We start from the raw sequence: 14,724 nt of genomic DNA, 5'->3' as shown, positions 1-14,724 counted from the left end.
TTGGAAATAATACTAAAGAATAAAATGAAGCCTAATTCACATATCAGTGCACCTATGATAAATGCCAGGTTTCCACTTGAAGAGTTATCCCCTTCCAAGCTTATGCTCCTGATATCTCTAATAGAAAGAGCTAAAGAGAAACCTAGTTACTCCACTGACAGATGGATTTTCATAGGAATACATTTTTCATTCTTACATTTAGTAATATTTTAACCTTGGAAACCAAGGGTTGCGGCTAAGTAGGGCTTACTCGGAGTACACCCACTGAAATTAATGGACCAAATTTGTCATTGTCATTAATTTCAATGGATATACTCAGAGTAGGCCTAGCAGGTGATACAACCCTAACTTTCAGCAGTATAAAACTAAAGTGGCTTAGGGCAAGGGTCAGTGTCAGGTAATGAAATCCCATTGCTTTGCCTACATTGCAAGCTAACCTACATTGCACTTTCCAGACTACATGAACTGCTGTCTCTTTGCAAGATCACCATCAGAGATGGGCTTGACCCCTTTCCCCATATGTGCAAATTCTGCTTACAAGGATTTGTTACTACAGAGAGACATTTCAAAAGGTTGCTTGGTTCCTATGTTTTGCTTTGTGAAGAGGAGCTTCCTTTCATGGAATGATAGTTCTATTCACAGAAGAGATCCCTCCGCGAATACAACTCGGCTTCTTGAAACTCCTTCCCTATGCAGAGTGAAAACTTAGGATTCCAACCACAGTTTCCTGCCTCTGCCTTAACTTGTGCAGCCCATTCGACCCTCTCATTCTGCTGTGTGTGTAGAGCAGCCTTTTTAGTTGTAAAAGCTTTGGGGTTCCTACCGTTCCAGTCTGCTAATTTCCATGGATTTAGTGTGGGTGGGGTAGTTGAGGGACTCCTTAAAAAACAAAAACAACAACCTATGGAATGATGTGACAGAAGATCCTATGCCAAAAACAGTCCTGCCAACCCTTCTGCTACTGCTGGTCTCATGACAACACACACATCTGTCGTGGAGGCAGATGGTGTGTGCTCTCTGGCTTACATGGATTAGATGCATCACAACTCATTCCTGAAAATGTCCCAGACAAATGGAGTACTCCAAGTTAATTAAAAAGATTGATGGAATATGTTGAACCTTGCATATGTTTGGCTGGACGCATGCTGTAGGAAGTTTTCAGATGTACCGCTTCCACATGGTAGACTACAGTCCCATTTTGGACTACAATCCCATCTGGCTGAGGTTGATGGGAGTTATAGTCCAAAGCAAATGGAGGGCACCAGGTTGAAGACTGACAGAGTGCTCCCACTTTGGGGGAAATTGGGAGGGGCACATTCATGTGGGGGGTGCAGTGACATTTGAAGTGCTCCCATGCTGTTTCAATAAAAGGTTGGTATGACTGGGAACTGCTTGCTCCTCCACATTCCCCTTCCATATATATACTTGCTAATTTAGGAATATATTTTATAGATCTGTTGAAGCGGACTGTGGTCCACAAACGGTTATGTCATAATAAATTTGCTAGTCTCCAAGGTGACCATTTATTGTTTTTGGCTGAAAAACTATAATGGTTAATTGGACAGTCTTTGTTCTGAAGTGCCAGGATTGCTCTGCTGTCTCCTCCTGGGAAGCAAGCTCTGCTTTGTGATTAACTCCCTGCTGATCTCATTGAACTCCTTTCCTATGGTGCCACCCACTTCATTACTGCAAAATAAGCCAGCTACAGTAAAGGTAAGCTGAATATCAACTTTCTTGGAGAATATAGAAAGGTCTTCCTTTCACTCAGATCAGGCCTTTAAATTCTTAGCTAAATCCTAATTGTGAAATAAGACATCGACTGAGGGGGGTGGGAATAGATAAAACCCAAGGTGGAAATATTTTCTATCATCTTCTGGTAGCAAGGCCAACATCAGAGGGAGACATCATTGAGTGGTTTGCTGAGGCTCACAACACTCTGTTGGTCCTCACCTCCTCTCCTTCTTGTGCTGTCATTACCTGGGTTGAGTGCAGGCAGAAAGGCAAAGCAGAAGGTATACTAGGCCTAAGCAGGCATCAGAGCAGCTCGGAGTCTCATTTGGGTCAGCAAGTGAGCACCTAGAGGAGCTGATTGCCTACCAGATAACTCACATTGCCTTGGGGCATCCTGGTGCCCATGAGCACCACATTGGTAACCCCAAACTACATCTTTTGCACTTCTGCCTGATAGGTATGCATTTCATGAGTGTGTTTTGCAACAGCTACTAAAGCACTCCCCCCCAAACTTCCCAAGGTACAATTCTGCTATACTAAGAATGCCAACATTCATAGAATCATTTAACTGTAGACTTGCATGTTATGCAAAACCTAAACTCCTACCTGCAATAAAATGTTGCATGAGTCTTCTTAGTCTGAATGCATCTAGAGACTTTTCAAAAATAGCCTTCAGCAACACTGGGACACTTGGTGGCAGAAGAATGCCCACAGGTTTCATTCTTGTTTCAGAAGGGGAAGATTTCAAAGGACTGCTGACAACACGTCTGATGCTACTTGCTCATGCAAAACAGTTCTGCAAAGCTAATGGCCATGCAAATGTCACCAGAAGCTTCAAATGATTTCGTGACCTTACGCATCAAACAAGGGCATTGTGATTCTGTGTTTTATAGGGTGTTTTTTTTAAAAAAAAGTAATGTAAAGTCATCTTTCCAAATGAACCAGATATCCAGTTTCTTTAAAAAAACACAACCCTGAAATATTGTAGGATGGTGGGGAGCAGAACAGATAAGAGGTATAGCCCCAGCTTTGTTTGCCAGCAGATAGAGTCCAGAAACCTCTTATATGATGTTCGTACTATAAGTTTCTCACATGGATTTGAATGATTTATTGAAAAGAACAAATGAGGACTAATCCTGTGCAAGCACATGCTGCTCTTCTTAATTGCTTGCTAGCCCTCTCTTTTCATTCAACTTATGTGGCTGCTGAAGGTGGGCTGTGACTGGGGCTGCAATGGAAGATCAACGTGCTGTACTGCTATTGCTTCATACTACAGCTCAGGTGTTCTGCATGGTGACCTCCAGCTTAGGTGTTCTGTCTTGGCTGTTTGAAGCCCACATGTTTGGGCCAAGCAGAGTAGGCTTGTGGAAATCCTTCCTTTCTGTGCCCCATGGCCATCCACTGGTGGAGGAAACTGTGGGCCTGATCTAAGCTGTGCTGTCCTGATAATGAGTGGAAGCTGTACTGCAGCAGGCCCAGGCCTGGCCCTGTTGTTAGGGCAAAGAAGACCCTGGATGGATTTGGGTGGTAGGGGAACAAGAGAGTCCTGCTGCTGTAGCTCACATCCTATACCTGTTTACTTCCTGTGTCCCCTTAGGTCAGAATGACCTGGTGGCTCACAGTCATCAGTTGCAGATTGTGGTGATCCTGCTTCTGCTGCCCACAGAAACCTCTTTGAACAGTGCAAAGCTATGCACACCTTTTGGGGCCCAGCTAGCTCAGCCAACTCACAAATTCCCTTAAATCACAGCTCACTTCCCAGAAAGCCTCATCTAAGAGCCAGCCAAAGAGTGGGCAGCTTGTTTGCTTGCCTGCTTACTGACCAGCCAGCCAAATGGCTGACCAATGAGCCAATTGGTGCAGCAGCCACATCATAAGATGCTTCATGTTGTGGCTGCCACAATAGGTGCGACACAAAGCACCCGTTGCTCTTGCTGTTCTGGCAGAGAAGAGGCATGGAGGCAGTATGGCAAGAGGAGCAGACATCACCCGGCCAGCCACTGTCTGACCCAAGCAACCAGATAAAGGGGTCATGAATGGCTGGGTGAGTGTGCATTGGGCATGTGGGATGTACTGGACACTGTGTCCTTCATGTATTTTGTTGACAGAGTAATGGAGAGATCTAACTGTTTGCCCCGTATTAAATCCCTTATTGATTTGTCATGTAATTAACAGGTTCATTTATGTACTGCAATATCAGCAAAGTACCGGTATATCCAAGCTTTGTGCATCAGCACAGCCTGATCCAAAAACAAGAGTTTAATTAAACTGTGCTAATTGTTGCAGTGCAATAATGTTTCCCCGTGCCTTCTTGCTGAAGCTACAGGACCATAGTCTTTAGTTTTGTTCATGCTTCATCAGGCTTACTGTGACTGGTAAGCAACTAAACTTGGATAATCATTCATTCCCCTACTGTGGTGAAGCAGAATAGGACCCTTTGCAGCCTTTTAGAGTAAACATCCACAAACAACCTGGATATATGATGCAGCAGCATGTTTCCTGAGGTCCTGACAACACCTGATTTCTGTAACTGTGATGTATTGGTGGCCTGTCAGGTAGCTTGATCAGTTAGAGAAAGTTAAGTTGGGTTGATGGATGTTGTACATTTATGGGTTTTTGTCAGTTCCGTATCTGTTCTAAATTACCACACTGAATCTGGAACTTCATGCTGAAGACAACACATGGCACCAGTAGTGAAATATATTTCATGAGGTACTATGGAATATTTGAAGGTTTTGCATGCTTTACCTTTTTCATCTGAGGCAGCTGAGGAATAAAATAAGGGAAAGTCTGATTATAGCAAGACGGCAGGGACACTGACATATTACACTCCATATCTCCCAATACTATGTCTTGCTTCTCCACAGGATTGCAAATGTACCCTTTAACCTCACGCACTTCCATCTACCCTCTCCTCAGTTCCTCCTCTCCAGCTTTTTTCTCCCCAATTGCCAAGTCCTAAAACTGTCTCTCTCTCCCCCACCCAGACATATTTTCTTTCTCTTTCTCTTCCTCCCTGTCACCAAAGGACTAAAACTGTCACACAAAGAGAAACCCACTAAGGCCTTCCCTTATCATCTCCAAGTCTTTTGCTATACAGTGGTACCTCAGTTTTCGAACGTAATCCATTCCAGAAGACCGTTTAACTTCCGAAATGTTTTAAAACTAAAGCATTTACTTCCAGAAGCATTCACTTATGGGAAACTCAATACTGAAGCTGCGTGGCACACAGGGGCATAGGAAAGGGGGGGAGGGGCGGTCCACCCTAGGTGCCATCATGGAGGCGGATGACAAATTATCAAGGAACAATTATTGCTCTACTAGGGTGGCTCATGAAAAACTTTTTTTTTTAAATGGCTGCTCCAAAGGTCTTACTACACTGGGGATTATATAGCTATATATAAAATTTCATGCATATCAGTTAATATCTTGACCCTCCTCCACAAAAATAGCTGTTTACTTGGCCGTTTTCCTATGTCGTGAAGGCTGAAATTTCAATTCAGGGGAACAGGGTCAAGATATTAACTGATATGCATGAAATCGAATCTACATTCCTTAGTAAGAAAATATGAAATAACGTAAAACCATTTTTGCAGGCAAAAAAAAAAAAATCAGTGTGTGTGTGTTGGGGGGGTGACAAGAAATTTTCCACACCTGACCTTCCTACGCCTCTGGTGGCACATTCGATTTCCAAAAAGCATTTGAAAACCAAAACAAGTACTTCTGGGTTTTCGGCGTTCAAAAATCGAAACGTTTGACCTCCAAGACATTCAAAAACTGAGGTAACACTGTATAAGTGGGAGGAAGGTCTAAAAATGATCACGTTTGCTAACTTAATGCTTTGTGGTTATTTCTGCTAGTGTGGTGAAAGCAGGGACATATCTAGGGGTTGGTCAGGTTGGCTCCTGACAAGGGTGCAGCCTGAGTTTGTGTGTGCAAAAAGTGCACCGCTCCAATATAGCTCGGAGTCAGAGAGTCTAAGAGAAATGTCCCAATTTTCATCTGAGGTGTGTTGGAGGGTATAAGAATTCAACGTGACTTCCAGGTAAGTGTGCATATATTGTGTAGCCTTAATTTGGATCCAAGTCTTAGTTGGCCTGATGTAGTTAACAATTAACTTGTCTAGTTGCTGGAGAGAAATGTCTTACTGTAACGGTGGCACTTTCTATCTTCTTCTGAGGCCTGCTGATGTCTGTTGGCAATCTTGCTTTCTCTCTTCCCATCAGGAGCCCATAATGCAAGGTAATAGCACTACTAAACCCAGTCTCTCTCCAAAGTCTGCATCATGGTATTCTACAGATCAGCCCTTTGATAAAAGAAAGCTGGGCACCTGCTTCTCCACAGGAACTACTTAGCTGCCTCTCTAATTTACCTTCAAGTAGTTATTTTAAAAAAATATAAAGAATTGATTTTTCCCCCCACAAGAAGGGAATATTGTCTTTCTCTCTCCAGGTGCTGAGAATTTATACCACTATTTGACAAACTTCAAACTTACTTTGGCACCTGAGAGAGCTAACTGTGTGTGAGAGAGACAAAAGATAGTGGCGCTCTCTCTCTCTCTCTCTGTGTATATATATATATATATATATATATATATATATATATATATATATCACCTTTAAAGCACATTTGAAGCACATTCTTTCCCTCAAAGAATTATGGGTACAGGAAGCCTGCCACAGTGTTACAGTCCCCAGCAACCCTTAACAAACTCCATTACCTAGAATTCTTTGAGGAAAAGAATGGGATTCAAAGTTATAGTGTGTACACCGGCTAATTAAATCACCACAGTGATATAAAAAACGAATGTCATAATTTCCCATCATTTTGGAATCTAAAGGAAAATTACAGTAAATCATCAGACAGATTAAAGGATCTGTTAGGGTCTGAAGCATTAGCCTTATGCTTTTAGTGAGTAACATTTCTGCTGTCCCTTGAGCTAGTGTGTCAAGTGCCCAGCAATAAAGCAAAGTATGCAGCAGGCGCAAAACATGGGCTCCAATTAGTTGCGACTTCTTGCACATGGAAGATGCTTAGCTGAACACAAGCTGAAGGTAACTCAGGTTCCTGTGCTGTTAAACGTTTGCTGCACAATAGTAACACGTGCCCTCCCCACCTCCCACAGAGGGAGAGATGCAGATCTGGAATCTTGGCCTCCAAGATGTGGAGGGGAGGAAAAAAGAAAAAACAGGACATTCTGGTATGAAATCAGAAACCAGGATGGCTTCTGTAATTCCAGGGCTGTCCCTGGAAAATCAGGACACTTGGATGGTGTGTTTATGATGTTTGTCAGGGAACTGCCATCAGCTCAGAGACGAGAGATGGAAGGGCAGTTGTGTTATAGGGAGCCTCCGAAAATCTTGTGAAGCAGTTCCTCTACTGGCGAGGAGGGAAGCCCCACTTCCAGTGGAGAAGAAGTGCAGGGGCCAGAGGATGCTAGGGAGAGCCTTAACACTGAGCCTGAGCAAGTCGGAGAGGCGGGAAGCGTGCCCTTGCCAGCGCCCATTCTGTGCAGTAGTCTTCGGGGCAGGGAGGGGCGGAAAAGGCTGGGGGTGACACGACTTTTATGCTGGGGGAGGTACAAAGACCAGCCACTCCCGGATTCTGCTAGCGATTGAGCCAGAGATGAACTTACGACGCTCTTCACTGTAAATAGTTTGCACCAAGAATAAAGCCTGTAAAAGACAGGTCGGAGTCTTTCCTGGTTACTCTCGAGCAACCACCCCATCCTCTGACAATGTTTATAGATATTAGGAGAAAAGGAGAAGAACTGGGAGGAAGGTTCTCTGGTCCAGCTAAAACTCAGAGATAAAATGGACAGTAAGCCTGCACAAGTGAGGGATTCTGGGTGCAGCAGGGCAGTTTGTTGGAGCTGTGCCTTAGGTACTCATTGAGAGGAAGCAGCAAACTTGGAACAAGGAAGTAGGAATCACTCCAGGGGTCAGAGCCAAGGGTGGGGGTGGTGTCAAGCCAAGAGTCTTACCAAGGCCATAGCCAGGAAAGGCTTATCACTGCTCTGGCAAAAATCCCAGCCTGAGCAGGAAACCTTCAATCCAGTCTCATTAAAGAAGGCAGGTCAAATGATGATCTTGTTTGCAATAAAGACTGCTTCCTGAGACATGAAATTTCAGGATGCTGTTTGTTCCAGGGATGAGCTGAGAGGAGACGTTTAAGGTCTCTCTAGTTTGGCATTGAGTGACAGCTTGGCTTCTGGTTGGAAGCAAAAGAGGTAAAGGAAGCAGTCAATCAGGCATCTTGTAATCATTCACTCACTGTGATTCCGGCATTTTCTTATGACATTAGTAGCAGTTGACTGGAGCCCTTCAGGTGGAGAAAACCCTGCTTGCCTAGGTTTTTTTTTTTTTTTGGTATATGCATTTGTCGTTTCCCATTGGTCCAGCTTGCTTCTCAAAAAATGGAAAGCAAAGAAAAAGCAGGGAGGGCGAGGGGAACTAGAATATTTTATAGCCCAGTGAACTTTAATTAATATCTCTTGACAGTGGTTGTGCCTGCAAATCTTCCTAGCTTTTGAATTGTTTCAAAACATCTTTTTTTTTCTACATAGAGAGAATCTTAAGTCGGGGAAAATGTAGATGCTACCATTTGTCAAGTGCTGGGGGAGACTTTTCCTATAGCTACCTCTTTGAGAGAGGTGTCATTTGGGGCACATGCTCTTGTGACAAAGTAAATGCTGTGTGCTTTACAGAGACAGTATCATTCCCCTCCCCCAGTGCTTTTTTCCTTAAAAAAATGTTTAGGGGTACTCTCATTTTGACTCAAGAAAATCACCATTTTATAGTTCAAATCAGGAAAAATAAATACAGTAAATGGACAAAAGTACAAAGATTCACAAAATGTTTAGGGGAATGCGTACCCCTGCATTTCCCCAGAAAAAAAGCACTGCCCTCCCCTATGCAAAAATCATGCATCAGCTTCTAGCAGATATGGGGGGGGGGGTGAGCTGAGAATCTCAACAGTGGAAAGGATGTAATGGTTAAAGCATGGACCACCAACCTAGTGCCCATGGGCATCAGTGTACCCACTAGTATTTCCTATTAGTAAACATCACCTCAAATTCATGACGGTTCGCTTTTCCTGATCAGGTTCTGTTTGCTGTAGCTCAGTCTCTCCTGCACTGAACACAGATCCCTGAACATGCCTACATTTTGTTGGATGCCACATACCCTTATATTCTGGACAGAGGAGTAAAGAGCTGTGCTCTGTGAATGAGACCAGTGGTGACTAGTGTCTGTGGAGGCAGGGAGCATGTCCATACCATTTTGTGTTCCCATTTCTGCTCTTTCAGATACAGCAATTATTCTGTTTTATTTTACACTCCCAACAACCACCGTTTTGTCCCTGTTTCCCATGGCACTTTCTCAAAATCCAAAATATACCTATTGGTCCGAAAAGACTGGTGACCGCTGAGTTACAGTGCCAGTCTAGGACAGGGAAGACCCGGGTTGAAATTCTCAGTCAGCCATGAAACTAACCCTTGTGACCTTGTGGCAGTCACTATCAGTCACAGCCTAGCCTACCTCATGGGGTGTTGTGAAGATAAGAAAATGTATATAGTACTATGTATCTCACCCATAGAGCTGCTTCCAGGAAAAGTGTGAAAGAGAAATAGCAAACAAAAAACCAAACATTTCATAAGTGTGAAAGAGGCCACTTCGGAATTATGCCTGCAATCTGATGCCCACTTACTTATGAGTAAATTGATTGATTTCAACAACTTCGGAGTGAACATGATTAGGATCACAGAGTCAGGCACAACTGAAAGAGGTAACCACATTATGCTCTCTAGATAGGAAGATGTGTGTGGGAGGTGTATTTTATTAAGTAATCCTAGGTTTTAGCATAGAAAATGGCTTCTTGTGGGAGCTTAAGAAATATCACCATCATGCCAGAGGGAAATAAAAGAGTAGTGTCATTTAAATATTGACTATTAAATATATTGCTGTGACCAGGAGGATCAGAAAGTTGCAGACCTCAGTTAAGATGCAAAAACATAAGAAATAAGTTTGTTAAGTAAGGAGCAAGGTGTGGGAATCGATATATTTTTAGCAATAGCTAATGACTTGTCTCTGCCTGCAATTGGCTTTAAGTGGAAGGTCATTTCAGGTGTCTCTGACAGTGATGAAAGCCTATAACTGACCCTGGTGTAGTGGCAATGCACTCATATTCCCACTTGCTGCTTGCGAGGGGATTAGCTGGTAAGTATATAGAAGTAATTACTTTGGTACCTGAATAGATCCAAGTCTTATGTGCCCATGACACAGCGAGCCTTGATCTGGGAAAAGGAATCTAGGCAGAAGACTTGGATCAAATAACACTACACAAGTCCAACGAGTGCATTTTTAGTGTATGCTAAGGAAATGGGGGAGGTGGTGTCGCTTGTATGCGACTTGTATAAGAAAGAAAAATCTTCAATAAAAGCTTTCTGTTTTTTAAGGGTTTCCATAGCTTTTCTGATCAGAACCCTGGTCCATAAAAAACCCAGCTGGTTGTTTCCAGTGGTGAACAGTCCTGTCTGCTACCAAGGAAGTATCAGTATTAGGACGCCAGCAGCATATTGTTGCATTCTCAGATTCTGCAGTTTAAAGCGATGCCCAGCTGTACTGAGGCAATGCTGTCTATCAGTTTGCTGTTGCTGCTGCTGCTGCTGCTTCTTCTTCTTCTTCTTCTTCTTCTTCTTCTTCTTCTTCTTCTTCTTCTTCTTCTTCTTCACTGAATCTATATACCGCCCTATACCTGGGGGTCTCAGGGCAGTTCACTTAATAAAATCAAGATATAAAACCGCAAAATACATAATAAAAATAAAAACAACAACCCAGTAGCGCCCCCCCAAAAAAACACATTTTAAAAGGGCACAGGATGCAATGCAATGCAAGGGCCATTTCCATTTCCCACAGACACTATCAGAGCAATGCTAAAGTGCTAACATGGCACATTTGTGCTATCCTGGACAGAATGGAAACCTCTTCTGAAGGAAGGACTTGGGGGGGGGGAATCTGACTGTTTTCGTGGGCTGTTCACTGTAGGTTTTCCTAGATTTACCTAACCTTGTTGCTTCATAGGAGAAAATTCCCTGCAAAAGAATTTAGGTGCAAATTGTTCCATCTCGTGTTGATCCCTCAGTGTAGTCCACTGCACAGCGGATGCATCTTAAGATCAGGCTCCTCATATCCATGTAATCCACATATCTTACATATCTTTTGCAGATCTTATCACACACTACAGAACTTAACTGCAAGCACAAGGTATCCCTAAGTGGACATATGGGAAGGGGGACAAGTGCCAAGTCCTGCATTTAGGAAAAAAACAAAATCAAATGCACGGATAAGGGATATCCTGATCTTAAGGTAACTGATCGTAAGCTGAGCATGGCTTGGCAGTGTGCTGTGGCTACAAAAAAGGATAAGGCAATTTTCTGCAGGACTAGAACTTAATTGGCTCTTAAATTAGAGGAGGGTAGATTTGGACTGACCATTAGGAGAAATTCAATTATAGTAGAGCTGTTTGCCTAGAGCAGACATGTCCAGTGCATCATTCGCAACCAACAGGTAGATCCTGTGATGAATTCTGGTCAATTGCCACCCGCCCTCCACTGGGAGACGTTGGGAGGGGCTGTTTTGACGCCCACCCCTGTCCTCTTGGCACCTGCCCACCCGCTCTGCTCCCATCTCTGCCCCCTCGGGGGAAGCAGCCAGCACCCGCCCACCCTGCACCCATCCCTGGGTGGGAGATCACTGCCAGTTTTATATTGGATTGTGGACCACAGTCAACTTCAAGTTGGACATGCCTGGCTCAGAGGGTTGATGAGCTGTCCCTCACTGAAGATCTTTCGTTAGAGTTTATACAGCAATGTGCTGGAGATGCTCTAGCACGGGATTTCTTGAACTGAACAGTGGACTGAACTACATGGCCTGCAGGGACCCCCTCCAACTCTATGGTTCTAGCTACATCTGGGGACTGAGCCATTCCCTGCCCCATCACTGAGCACCTATTTTTATCCTGATGATATCATGCTAGTTTGTAGCAGGGAACTAATCCAATTCCTACTCCACACATTTCGCTGACCTGTATTCAGGCTGAACAGTATCGAGAGAAATTACTTCCAGACCATGTAAGGGGAGATGAACTATTCATGCAATAATTATTCACGGCATGGGGGGGGGAATACCCAATTATCATAATAAATAACCACTTTCTGCCCACTGAGCCTGCAATAGAAATGGCTAAAAGTCATTAAATCTAAAAAGGAGTTCTAAAGTGGAGTGGTGGAAACCATAATTCAAAATTAAATAAAAGATGGAGGTCAAATCTTAGCTCCACTGAATTCTGTTATTCAGCACCCTCTGACTTCAGCGTATCCCCTTTTCAAAGGAGGGAGAGGGGGCTGCAAGAGCAGAGATATGTCAGAACTCACCCCACAACTGAAGCTGGTCATTTCACCCCTTCACTGTCCTTAGAACTGATATTAGCCAGGCACCTACACTGTATTCTTTCCAGTGCCTGCTGAAGACATTCTTAATTTGACAAGCCTACTTAGGTACTGATGCCATGCTATACATTATGGTACTTGAATAGCACTCATTAATGATGGAAGGGGAGAATAATTGCTCTCTTGAGCACACATATGACCTTCATTGAAAAAGAAGTGCCACCAGAACTATTAAAAGGGGATTTTTTATTTTTTATTTGTTAGGAAAATTGGCTCCAGTTCAGCCAATATTTTGCTGAATGGGTGAAAACGCCACTTGCTTTTCCTGGACGCTGTAGAGCACAGGTTCCCAAACTCCTTGCTACAATGGACCACTTGAAAATTGCTGATAGTCTTGGCAAACCACTGATTTTTCTGCTTGTTAAAGCAATTGTAATGCACTGTGCTAGTTGCTGTGTGGTTTTTAATTGCATTTTAATTGCTACTTTTATTTCTAAGATTGCATTTTATTGTAATACAATTTGCATTGCATAGAATTCAGATTGCCATACTATAAAAGACAATATAAGAAATAAAAGAAGCAATAAAAACAGAGTGTGAATATTTAATGCCAAAATGCCACAGATCAACATGTCTCGCCAGAGTGGTGAATGCCCTGGTCATCTCCCACTTGGACTAATGCAGTGCGCTCTATGTGGGGCTACCTTTGAAGGTGACCCGGAAACTGCAACTAATCCAGAATGCGGCAGCTAGACTGGTGACTGGGAGTAGCCGCCGAGACCATATAACACTGGTCCTGAAAGACCTACATTGGCTCCCAGTTCATTTCCGAGCACAATTCAAAGTGTTGGTGCTGACCTTTAAAGCCCTAAATGGCCTCTGCTCAGTACTGTATACCTGAAGCAGTGTCTCCACCCCCATCGCTCAGCCTGGACACCGAGGTACTCCTCCAAGGGTCTTCTGATGCTTCCCACAATGCGAGAAGCGAAGTTACAGGGAACCAGGCAGAGAGCCTTCTTGGTAGTGGTACCCTCCCTGTGGAACACTGTCCTTTCAGATGTCAAGGAGATAAAGAATTACACAACTTTTGGGGAAAAAATCTGAAGGCAGCCCTGTATTGGCAGATTTTTAAGGCTTGATGTTTTTATTCTGTTTTTAATTATGCTGTAAGCCGCTCAGAGTGGCAGGGGAAATCTAGCAAGATGGACAGGGTATAAATATTATTATTATTATTATTACTACTACTACCACCACCTGAATGAAGCTCATGGGACCCCTGCTCTAGAGAGCTGATCAGACACACAAGAGCAACAGCCAAAACAAAAGCATACGTCCTCAGAAATGACACCTGAGTTCTTGACTGTCTAAACAGGGGCTCCAGCAGACATTGTCAGCTATAATTACATAGAATTAATGAGACATCAATGAGCTGCTGTCAATATTAGGAATCAGGTGTGTGCTACAGCCAAAGCTCAGGCAAACTCCTTAAAACTGCTTTTGTCTGGATGCCAGAAAATTTAATTGGTTACACTTTCCTTGCACTGTAACTTGCAACCAGGTATTTTGGAAGTATAGTAAAATGTCCTTTTGACTTTGAAGGAGTCACCAAACAATTTTGTCAAATACAACCAGGATGCTTGACATTCAGAATCCAGTGCTGAAAGAAAATTAAATCCGGAAGCAAAAACTCTAAATGCCGTAATAAATCTCAATATACAAAAGGATCTATGTTATGGTGTACTTTATTCCGATTTCAACATCTGAGGAGTACGGAGGCTGAAATAACTTAATATTGGGGACAAGGGCCAGAGTATTGCAGGGAATGAACATATTTGCAGAGCAGCTGGGTCATAGCATTTGGGAATTTTGAGAGGAACGGAAGAAGTGTTGAGCGTTGACTACCGAGTGACAAAATCCACATTTGTGTGCTGTTTTTGTATTTTAGATACCCTGCTACTGATTTTCTCTCTCTTTTTTTTTTGCTGTTGCTGTTAGGCAAATCTGTATTTTATTATGTAGTATTTATGTAACTGTTTTAATTTTTATCTTGTATAAAGGTAAAGGTAAAGGACCCCTGCCAGTTAAGTCCAGTCGCGAACGACTCTGGGGTTGCGGCGCTCATCTTGCTCTATAGGCTGAGGGAGCTGGCGTTTGTCCGCAGACAGCTTCCGGGTCATGTGGCCAGCAGGACTAAGCCGCTTCTGGTGAACCAGAGCAGCACACAGAAACGCCGTTTACCTTCCCGCCGCAGCGGTACCTATTTATCAGCTTGCACTTTGATGTGCTTTCGAACTGCTAGGTTGGCAGGAGCTGGGACCGAGCAACGGGAGCTCACCCTGTCACTGGGATTCAAACCGATTGGCAAGCCCTAGGCTCAGTGATTTACACCACAGCGCCACCCGCATCCCTTTTATGTTGTATAGATGTTATAAAATTTATGTTGTTTGTTGTAAACTGCACTGTGGTCAAGAGGATTGTGTCTTTAACCCTCTGGAATCCCACAGCAATGTAGAAAAAAATTTTGGGACTGAATTATAAGAATCTGA

This window comes from Podarcis raffonei, chromosome 6 (genome assembly GCF_027172205.1).
Source record: "Podarcis raffonei isolate rPodRaf1 chromosome 6, rPodRaf1.pri, whole genome shotgun sequence".
NCBI lineage: Eukaryota > Metazoa > Chordata > Lepidosauria > Squamata > Lacertidae > Podarcis > Podarcis raffonei.
This window is presented reverse-complemented; position numbering follows the sequence as displayed.